The sequence below is a fragment of the Oryzias melastigma genome, unplaced genomic scaffold (genome assembly GCF_002922805.2).
Source record: "Oryzias melastigma strain HK-1 unplaced genomic scaffold, ASM292280v2 sc00160, whole genome shotgun sequence".
In the NCBI taxonomy this organism is placed as follows: domain Eukaryota; kingdom Metazoa; phylum Chordata; class Actinopteri; order Beloniformes; family Adrianichthyidae; genus Oryzias; species Oryzias melastigma.
Genome location: NW_023416878.1, coordinates 101,374 through 110,114, shown reverse-complemented (window position 1 = coordinate 110,114; position 8,741 = coordinate 101,374). Strand labels below are relative to the sequence as shown.

At 37.7% G+C, this 8,741-nt stretch overlaps 1 protein-coding gene across 1 annotated transcript in view; it reads left to right on the top strand.

The window, feature by feature from the left end:
• Nucleotides 1–8,741, top strand: part of asap2b (ArfGAP with SH3 domain, ankyrin repeat and PH domain 2b) — a gene marked incomplete in the record, with an annotated part of 115,929 nt that overhangs the window by 53,510 nt on the left and 53,678 nt on the right.

The window sequence follows — 8,741 nt, the reverse complement described above, 5'->3', positions numbered from 1 at the left end:
TACTTGGTGAGAACCCATCGAGAATCGATCGCAGGACTAAATATCGCGATATATCGCAATATCGATATTTTGGCACACCCCTAAAAGGCACTTATAAGAAAATCCGCGATTAATGCGTCAAAAAAATTGTCGCCGTCAAGCACATGTCAGATTAAAGCGTTTTTAACGCGTCGAATCTGACATCCCTAAAAAGTACAGATATGTACCGTACTTTCTGGACCATAAGCCGCTACTTTTTTCCTAAGTTTTGAACTGTGCAGCTCATATAAAGGTGCGGCTGTTTTGTGGATTTTTCTTCCACCGCTAGGGGCACTCCAACCAGAAGTAGAATAAAAATAAAAGGCACGAAATCAATGCAAAGCACGAAAGCAAACACTATTTTTTTCTTTAGCAGTTAGATCACACTCAATAAATTGTTAAGCAGGAATTATTTTCAAGGCATCTCTCAATCATCATGGAAACCACTTGGAGAACTTCATATGATGCAAGTTTTAAGTTGAAGGCCATTGAGATTGCATCCCAGGAAGGAAACCGCGCTGCCGCACGTAAGCTTAGCATAAACTAATCAATGGTGAGACGCTGGAGGCGGCAACGGGAAGAGCTCATGCAATGCCATGCCAAAAGTCACGAAAAGCTTTCAGAGGACATAAAAGCAGATGGCCTGAACTGGAAAATGTCCTGGAGGACTGGGTAAGCACACAGAGAGCGGGTGGCCGAGGTGTATCCACTGTACAAATCCGACTGAAAGCCAAAACAGTCGCCCGCGAAATGAAGATTGACGATTTCAAAGCGGGGCCGTCATGGTGTTTCAGATTTATGAAACGTAAAAACTTGTCCATCAGGGCACGGACCACCGTCTGTCAGCAACTCCCCCCTGACTACCAGGAAAAATTGGAAAACTTCCACAAGTTTGTCGATAAAAAAATACAAGAAAACTCAATCGGACCAGACGACATCATAAATATGGATGAAGTTCCACTGACGTTTGATCTGCCTCTGACCAGGACCGTTAACAAGACAGGTGCGTGTCCGTGTTGTTGAAAACAACGGGGCACGAGAGGACGCACTTCACCTGCGTTCTGGCATGCACGGGATCCGGAAAAAAACTCCCTCCCATGTTAATTTTTAAACGAATAACTATGCCGAAAGAACAGCTCCCGAAAGGCATAGTGGTCAAAGTAAACATCAAAGGGTGGATGATGGAAAGCCTAATGAAGGAATGGTTAATGGAGTGCTACGGCAAACGCCAGGGGGGATTTTTTCACCGGAAAAAAGCGCTGCTCGTTTTGGACAGCATGAGGGCCCACATCACAGATTCTGTGAAAGCAGCGATCAAGAAAACTAACTCCATCCCAGCTGTGATTCCTGGAGGTACAACAAAGTATTTGCAGCCGCTTGACATCAGTGTGAATCGGGCATTTAAAACGGCACTCCGGGCTGAATGGGAGACTTGGATGACAAGCGGTGAAAAGTCGTTCACAAAAACCGGCCGCATGCGAAAAGCATCATTTTCTGATGTCTGTCAGTGGATCCTAACAGCGTGGAGTGCTGTGAAAGAATCCACCATCATCAACGGGTTCAGAAAGGCGGGACTGCTGCGCACGGAGAGCGGCACACCTTCAGAGCCAACTTCAGCGGAGGACGACATGGAGAGCGAGACGGATGGAGACAGGTGTGATGACGCGCTTCTGAGGCTGTTCAACTCCGACACCGAAGAAGAAGACTTTATGGGTTTCAGAGAATACGATTAAAGTGACTTGTGGTTTCAAACACGGGAAAAATTACGGTAAATAAACACCGTCTTGGTTGCGTTCAGTTTTAATGAGCAAAGTTGCTGCCGTGTTAAAAGGCACTGTTCACAAAACACCTGTTCAAGTACACACATGTACATTTTCAGTAAGAAATCGTTCTGTACATGCGGTAATTATTACATTTTTTTAACATAAACATCTGCGGCTTATGGACCAGTGCGGCTTGTGTATAATTTTTTTTATTTATTTATTTTTTATTGAGTGGTTGCGGCCTATATACAGGTGCGCTCTATCGTCCAGAAACTATTTAGGGGGTCTTTATACAGAGAGTGTGCTTTGATTGGATGCATATATGCTCCAAATGTTTACTTTCATGGCTCTTATGTACAGACACTATATCTTACCAGAGGTTTCTGCAAATATAACTCCATGTATTATACTTGCAGGGTATTTTAACTGTTCCATGAATCCTGAGATAGACCAAAACCCTCCAAATAAATGTAAATCCTCCCGAATGAGACAAGCCACTAAGGGAATGTGCTCTGATTTACAGTTAATTGATGTATGGCAATGCTGCATACAGGTGAAAAGGACTATACATTTTGCTCATACCCGCATCAAAGCTTCTCTTGCATTGACTATTTTTTTGCTTCCAGATTGATTTCGGACAGAGTAGTGGACTGCAACATCGGCACTTAACTTTTATCAGATCAGGCAGATGTTTATATGATTGTATTGCTGCCCCAAACACAATTGACACCTGGTAATTGGCGTTTAAACCCTTCATTTTTAAAATGCCTGTCTTTATTACTTTTATGAGAGGGCAAATGGAGGTCTTTGTCAACCAATGAGAATGAAGATACCAATCTTTCAGCTATCTGGAAGATGTAAAAATCTTTTCTACAGGAAGCTATAGTATCATATACTACAGCTATATGAAAAGTTGAGCTTAAAAATGAGCAATTGAACCTTGAGAGGAAGCTGAAGGATTTTTTTTTTCTTAATCTTTGCTTGAAAAAAAAACCGAGGCCACGTGATCAGCTCTAAATCCAATCCTAGGCCAAAAGGCAGAATCTAGTATTTTTTATGTTAGTTCTGGTAATTTTCAGTCACTATCATTGTATTTAACTTTTTTAGTAATTATAGATTTCAGTTGCTGGTATTCCAAGAAGTGATTTATTCCACATTTATCTTGTAGTTCCTGGGGTATTATAAATCTTCTATCAATAATTAGGTGCTCTAGTAGCGTTACGCCCCCTGCTTGTGAAGCTGGGAAGTGTAACATCTTTTTGTTTATTAGGATGTCTGGGTTGTTCCAGATGGGTGTCATTTTACATGGTACGACAGAGGACTTGGACACTTTGAGAAAACCCCACCAGGCTGTTAAAGTGGTACTTATGTTAATACTATGGAAACTATCATGTTTTTTTATTGTTTGGCTGATAAATGGTAGATCTGACAGGTTGATCTTTCACCATAACTCCTGTTCCAAGTCCATCCATGAGTTATTTTCAGGATTATTTCTTGACCATTTTAAGATGTACTGTAATCTGTTAGCAATAAAATAATTGTTGAAGTTTGGTAATTCTAAGCCTCCACATCTTTTTGCAGATTTAAGAGTTTTAAGGCTGATTCTTGCTGTTTTTTTTTTCCAGAGAAAGCTGGTTATGGCTGAGTCTAATGTTTTAAACCATTTTAGTGAAGGTTGTGTAGGAATCATTGAGAATAGATAATTAACTTTTGGCAAAATGTTCATTTTTAATGTGGCTACTTTGCCCTTAAGCGACAGGGGCAGGTTGACCCAGCAAGTTAGATCGTCCTGAATGCTTTTCCGTAAGGGGTTGTAAATTAGCTGCACCAGTTCTGATGGTTTGGGAGAGAAGTGAACACCTAGCTATTTGAAATAGCCTGATTTTACCAGTATTGAGAGTGTTTGCTCAGCATTACGTGGCCTTAAACTTGTTCCTAAGCTGTGATGTAGCATTGACTTCTGCTCAAACTGCTGATCCTTTTCTTTCCAACCAATTATTTTTTGTGTACTATAATCAGTTCTTTGATGAATACAATTTGCACAAAAGGTATATATATATATATATATATATATATATATATATATATGTGTATTTTTTGTCTTCTCTTTTAAATTAGAATATTTGATTTAGTTCATTAACTAATGAAGATGATTTTCTATTTTTATAATCACTCATTGATAAATACAAACTGTATTAATTGCCTTATTAGCAAATTAAGATGACTTACTTATTACATTTTATATTACCATGATTCTATGAATACAATCTTCACAGTTTTTTTCAATGAGAATATTAGATGATTTGTTATGGATGCTTTGAAACTTGATTACATCAAAAATATTAATGATGCTTTGAATTAATATTTGATATTAAGTCCTGATCTGGATTTTGATCATTTATGTAGAGAAAATGGTATGGTCGAGTCGGGGTGGGATTATATAAGTTCGCTTCCTTCAACTTCCTTTCAAGTGATCAACTTGTGATTTATTAAGTGATATGTAATGTATTATTACCTGATTGCTTGAAAGAAACCATTTCATTCATTCATTCATTCATTTATTCATTCCTTACTGTTAAGTGATAATAAAACTGATTTATTTCAAATTAATTGAATATTCTGAGATGGATGAGAATTTGTTAATAATTGTTATCGTTTCACTTATAGATCGTGATTTATGTAAAAAAAGTAATATGTCATCCGCATAGAGACTAATTTTATGATTGCCATGTTTTGTTTTAACTCCTTTAATGTTCTCATTCTGTCTTATTGCTGCAGCCAGAGGTTCGATCAATATTGCAGAGAGGGGGAGAGTGGACAACCCTGTCTGGTTCCTCTTCCAAGAAAAAACCTGCTGGACGTCTGTTTGTCCGTTCTGACTGAAGCATTTGGGTTATGATATAATATTTTAATCCAATCAATGAATGATTCTCCAAATCCAAACTTGTGGAGGGCAGCGATGAGAAACTTCCAGTTGACTCTGTCGAAAGCTTTTTAATAGTGGTAAAGTCTATGACGTTAATAAGTCTGCGGACATTGTCACTCGATTGTCTACCTTTAATAAATCCAGTTTGATCATGATGAATTATATGGGGAGTGATTTTTTCTATTCTCTGTGCTAATGCTTTACAAATAATTTTGACGTCTACATTGATCAGTGAAATGGGGCGACAGCTGGAAGGAATTGTGGGATCTTTCTCTGGTTTGAGAAGAAGGATTATATTTGCTGAATTCATGTTTGGTGGAAGTAACTGATTTTCCTTTATAAATGTAACCATTTTATAAAAAGTTTCTGCTAGCTGTTCCCAGAATTCTTTGTAAAACTCAGCGGGAAAGCCATCCGGCCCCGGAGCTTTGTTGTTCGGCATAAGCAGCAGAGCATCATGAAGTTCAGATGATGAGAGCGGCGAGTCTAAGTCTGGGATTTGATCTTCATTTAATCTGGGAAGGTTTACACTATTAAGAAATTAATTGATGCTTTGCTCTGATGGATTGATCTCTGAAGTGTACAAGTTCTTATAAAAATCTTTAAAAGTTTCATTAATTTTGATCGGGTCATGAGTGACATTTCCTGACTCATCAGTAATAGATGTTATTGTTGATTTTTCTTTATTAATTTTAAGCTGATTAGCTAAAAATTTGCCAGATTTATTAGAGTTTTCAAATCTTTCTAGTCTAGGTCTTTGTATTTGGAATTGTGTTTGTTCGTTTGTTGTTTGTTAATTATGTCGTTTAACTGAAGCTTTAGTTTTTTTAAATCTCCCAGAATCTGTTCTTCTGCAGAAACAGCATAAGCTGTCTCCATTTTTTTAAATTTTATTTTCCAATTCTATTAATTCTGCTTTCTCTTTACGTTTTTTATAAGTTGAATAAGAAATGATTTTCCCTCTCATGACTGCCTTTGCTGCTTCCCAGAGAACACATGGTGAGATTTCAGGAGTATTGTTAAATTCTAAGAAGGTTGCCCACTCTTTTTTAAAGAATTCAATAAACTCTTGATCTTTTTACAGAGATGTATTAAACCTCCAGGTGGAACACGAAGGTGTTGCTGCTTCCCTGACAATATTTACAGAAACTGGTGCATGATCACTGATAACAATTGGATGAATGCTGGAGCTTTTAACACCTTTAAGAGGAGATTTACTGATTAATAAATAATCTACACGAGAGTGTGAGTGGTGAACTGGAGAGAAGAAGGTGAACCCTTTAGTGTTTGGGTGACATGAGCGCCAAACATCGCAGAGACCCAGATCGTCCATGTACTGCTTCAGAATACTTGCAGACCGCCATGTACGCTGGTGTGCTGCTGTGCTGAGTCTGTCAAGCTCTGGATGAAGAACCAAGTTCAGGTCCCCTCCTGTCAGAAACGTGGAATCAGAGTGAGCCGAGGATGAGGATAAAAGCTTGTGTCGTCCAGATTCAGTCCATAAATGCTTCTAATACAGAAAGAATAAAAGAGAGAAAGAAAAAAAAACATAGAAGCATGAAGAGGGGAGAAAAAAAACCCTTTCCTGAGAGGAGGTGTGGGGGGTGGCTGATCTTTTTCCATTCATTTAAATAAGCTTAGCAGGTGTTTTAGCACAGCTCAGATGCAGCAGCGTGCTGGGGGTTTTTAGTACAGCCACGGGGTGATCTCGGGGTCCCGGAAGAGGTGGCTGTCCATGAAGAGCTTGTCCACCGCGATCACCACGCGTGACCCGGCTCCTCAGGGGAAAGAGGAGCTTCCAGCGGCGTAAAATCTCTGCGGGGAACTGGTCGTTAACACTGAAGTGGGTTCTCTTCAGCTCCCGCCGGTGGCTTTTTACAGAAATTTTCTGTTTATAGTATTGAAACTTAGCACATTGGGAACTGGCTGCCGGGCTTCTTCCCTCTGAGCCGGTGGAATTCCTCTGGACTTCTTCCTTCGGGATTTAAAGTTACTCTAATATATCAAGATTTATACTTGGAGAGATGGAGTATAAAATAGTGTTATGCGCAGATGATGTTCTGTTATTCCTCACTGATCCCAAGACGTCTATACTATCTGTCATGACTATTTAAAAAAACTTTGGTTCAGTGTCCGGTGGGGGTGGGACTCGATTTTCCTAATATTTTGCATTATAATTGGCCTTGTCTCAGAAGAATCAGATATGAGTGGATTCACTCTTGCTTGAAAGGTCAAGAGTCTACCGGAATCATGGGGATGTTCCCCATCAACATTATGGGGTGAATTAGAGAGAGAAAAAATCAAAGTGAAGAATAACTTATTAACTGAAAATCCCTTAAAAGCTTGGCATGATATGAATAGAAGTGCTGACAATAACCGTACTTTCTCTTATCCAACACCTCTTTTGAATAATTGAAACTTTATTCCTGGTATTAAAAGCACAAATTTTCATAGACAGTACCATTTGGGAACAATAGTTTAAGTTAGGTTTAAGTTTATTAAATTTATATGGCGCTTTAAAATGACCTTAGTCAAACAAGGCGCAACGCATTAAAAGTTCAAAGAACAATAAAATCACAGCTAAAAAGTTAAAAACAGATAAAATTACATTACATAAAATATATAAAAACACCAGATAAAAACAAAGATAAAACAATAAACTATAAAACACACCAGCAGAGCAGAGTCTCATACAGTGTCAAACGCCTGGCGGTAAAAATGGGTTTTAAGAAGTGTTTTTAAAATGGACAGTGAGGACGCCTGCCGAATGCTCAGTGGTAAAGCGTTCCACAGCTTCGGTGCACAGATTGAAAACGCTCGTTCCCCCCGAGCTTCCTCTTAGACCTTGGTACCTCCAGGATAGTAGTTGTTGGTGATATTTTTGATGGTAATATGCTTATGTCATTACACAAGTACTGAAGAGATATGGGCTTCCTCAGAATGAGTTTTTTTTTTGTCTGCAAACCTGTCACTTTGTTACTTCCAACTTTAATCTTTCTCAGGACACTAAACAACTTATCCCTGTTGAGAAGGTCATAACTCCAACTAAGAAAAAGACTAAGAAAAACTTCACTAAACTGTTTTATGATAAACTAAAGATTTTTAATAGCCACAATATATATACAATTGATAAAATTATTCCGAGATGGGAAGAAGATTTGCAAAGTCACTATGATGAATCTTGTTGGAAAGACTGTATACGATGTATTTACTCACTATTAATTAGTAACAGATGTAAAGAAACTCAGTACAAGATTCTTTCTGAATAAGCTATACTCACAAATTAGCCGTTTATGCCTTAAATGTAAATTATCAGCTGGTACTTAGATGCACTATCTATGGAGTTGTCCAATAATGTCCCACTTCTGGCTATATGTCACCAAAGAAATCAGATCCATACTGAAATTTAAACTTTGTAAAGATCGAGTTCAGTTCCTGCTTGGGCTTTCAGCAGTAAAGAAATTAGACAAGAACAAATCTAAGTTACATAGCAAGCTTCTGTTTTTAAGCACGAAGGTGCATCTTATTTTAACTGGATTAAAGAAGAACCTCCCACTATGACTCAGTGGTATTAATACATTTTCAAAACCTTAGCAATGGAGAGAATTGGGGCCAAGTTAAGGAACAAGGACATTTTTTATGGATTTATTGCAGATGTTTAGCTTTCACAGCAACTTAAACGCTCAAGTTAAATCAACACAAGTTAATTTCATTCAACAAAACTGATTAATTTGTGTTAAAAATATGTGATTGAGACATGTTACCATAATGTAATTTGAGCTCTTGGATCAGTTTAATTTGTCACAATTTCATCACTTTATTTCAACACTATTCACACTATTTACTCCAAAACTATTTGCTTACTTAAATACAACTTATTTTTTATATTTTAATTTTGAATGATATTCTAATGTCAAATACATCAGACCTTGAAATTAAAAATGTGTTTTTTTTTCTAAGATAACTGCCTGTAAGAACTACTAATATTTCAAAACAAAGGTCCTACCAGTAAAAAAAATACTTATTAAAATAAA